At 38.7% G+C, this 2679-nt stretch overlaps 1 non-coding gene across 1 annotated transcript; it reads left to right on the top strand.

Annotated features, from left to right (window-relative positions):
• Window positions 1-1876: 1876 nt before the first annotated feature.
• On the top strand, window positions 1877-1982 carry LOC123827848. Its single transcript, XR_006787350.1, has one exon. It is a non-coding gene; the product is annotated as a U6 spliceosomal RNA (small nuclear RNA).
• The last annotated feature ends 697 nt before the right edge of the window (window positions 1983-2679 follow it).

Genomic DNA, 2679 nt, shown 5'->3' with positions numbered 1-2679 from the left:
ATATGCAGACTAGAAAGTTGACATAGGTACAATGTGTGTGAATAGTTATTTTATTGCAGGTATAGATTTGTGGAATCACCACCACAATCAAGATATGAAACTATTCCATCACCACAAAATTCACCCTGGTGCACCCCTTTAGAGTCATACCCATCCCACACCCCATCCCCACCATCCCTAACCTCTAGTAACCATTAATTTGTTCTCCATCTGTAATTTTATACTTTAAAGAATGTAATTTCCTTAAGAAAATCAATTGGCACTCCTAATTTTCACAGATTCTCAAGCTTGAATTAGACAATTCTCTAGCCCAATCTCCTATCCTATGCCCAAATTCCCTCTACAATCTCTCTTCCAAGTGTCCATCTAGCCTCTACTACAAACTAGAACCTTATCTAGGAGTTTGGGAATATTGAGATATTTGATACAACAGTTTTAGACCAAGGACATTGTTTCCTTCCATATTCAATAATTAGCAAAATTCTTCTCTTTAGATTAAATGTTACAAAATGTCCTCTTGTGTACTGATTTTCCCATCATACCCTGTTCTATCCAAAAAAAATCTCCCTTTTCTATGCCTCTTACCTAGTGAAACATGACATGCACAAAATCTGGAAAGCTCACAGAAAATTCCAGACATTCTTTCCTTAACTGTAGATTAAATAATTTGGCCTTCAGCAATTGGGCTCTTCAAATGTAAGTAGTTCATGTATGGAATTTATTTCCTGGTCTGATTGTGAGTGTGTTATCTACACAGCTACAATGGTCATTCCTTGAGATAATCTGAACTGGAGCCCAACTCTCAGGGCTCCCTTGTGGGCAAGAGAGCTTTATCGAGCACTCTAGCCCATAACATCTCTAAGTCATGGCAAGACAAGAGGGGCTAACAGAAGTGAAGCCATGGAGGTTCCATGACTAGGATTAATTTGGAACCCCATCCTCCTCTTCCCTGGACTATTCTGAAATCTTTCTACTTTGTATGAACTTAATTTGCTCTTCACATCATAAAGAACACTGTACTCTCAATTGGATAGCAGCACATACACAAATCCAGACTCAGACCCATTAGGATGTGCCCTTTAGAAGAAATGACTTCAAACTAATGGTTACCTCTACAGACAGACCCAAAAGTAGAGGTGGGGTGTGTATCTCACTTTGGGCCAAGAGACACTACTCTAGTGAATGCCTTCTTCTTTCTTGAAGTCTGGGCAATAGTGCCCCAGCCCCCTACTTTCTGAATATGGGGCCCCTCCTTCCAGAACACTCATCACTTCTCCATAGATAAGGAGAGAGTGAGGAGCCATGAGGGACTGAAGGAGAGAATGCAGCTAGTTATGTGCCCCACTCCAAGTGCTACTGCTCTGGATCCATATCACAGCTTATAACCCAAAGGCCTTTAATATGCATGATAAATGCAGCTACTCATGTCTCAACATTTCCCTCCTCACCAAATAACCCAACTGTAATTTGTAATTTCCAAAGTGAAGAGATATTTTCAATGATTTAATAATCCTGACACATTCTCAGCTGCCTTAGTTTTATTTTAGGGGATAATTGTGTGGCTACTCTTGTGCTGTCTTTTTCTTTAACCTATGGTAAGCAGAAAGGAAACAGGGTCAGGTTATGACCTGGATGTCAAATTTTGCCCTGTCTCTTCCTCACTGAGAGGCCTTCTTGTGTATGACAAGTAACTTCAATTTTCAGAGACCCCGTTTCCTCATTTGCAAAGGAGGGATAAATAATAACTGCCCCCCTCATCTTACAAAGGTTAGCTAAACAAATCTTAGAAAAGTCATTGTACAAGTTTCAGAGGGAAAGTATACTGACTAAAATATTCAAATACAGTATTAAAAATACTACTTAACTTTTTTTGTCAGTGCTCATTTTGGCAGTGCATATACTAAAATGGAATGATACAGAGAAGATTAGCATGGCCCCTGTGCAAGGATGACATGCAAATCCGTGAAGTGTTCCATATTTTTTCAATTAATATTTGACAATGGAGGCAAGAGCATGCAATGGAATAAAGACAGCCTCCTCAACAAAGGAACACAAATAGAGGACTCGTGGGCATGAACAATGGGGGGATTGACTGTGGGAGTGGGGGAGTTGGATAGAGGTCAGCAATGGAGAAGAATGCAGGCCAACTATAACTGAACAACAATAAATTTAAAAAATAGAAATAAATGGTGTTGTGAGAACTAGACTGTACATGCAAAAAAAAAAAAAAGAATCTAAACCACCTTCTTGCACCATACACCAGAATAAACTCAAACTGAACAAAAAACTTAAATATGAATCATGATACCATAAAAATCCTAGAGAAAAACATAGGCAGGAAAATTTCAGATATCTCATGTAACAATGTTTTTGCCAATATATCTCCTAGAGCAAGGGAAATAAAGAAAAAAAATAAACAAATGGGACTACATAAAATTAAAACACTTCTGCACAGCTAAAGAAACCATATCAAAATGAAAAGGGAACTGACTGGGAGAACATATTTGTCAATGATACCTTGGACATGGGTTTGATCTCCAAACTATATAAAGAACTTATAGGACTCAACACCAGGAAGACAAACAATCCAACTCAAAAACAGGCAAAGAAACTGAAGAGACACTTCTCCAAGGAGGGCATACAGAGAGCCCAGAGACATATGAAAGGATGCTCAGCATC

Source organism: Phyllostomus hastatus, unplaced genomic scaffold (assembly GCF_019186645.2).
Source record: "Phyllostomus hastatus isolate PE091 unplaced genomic scaffold, TTU_PhHast_1.1 phas_contig_90, whole genome shotgun sequence".
In the NCBI taxonomy this organism is placed as follows: domain Eukaryota; kingdom Metazoa; phylum Chordata; class Mammalia; order Chiroptera; family Phyllostomidae; genus Phyllostomus; species Phyllostomus hastatus.
This window is presented reverse-complemented; position numbering and strand designations above follow the sequence as displayed.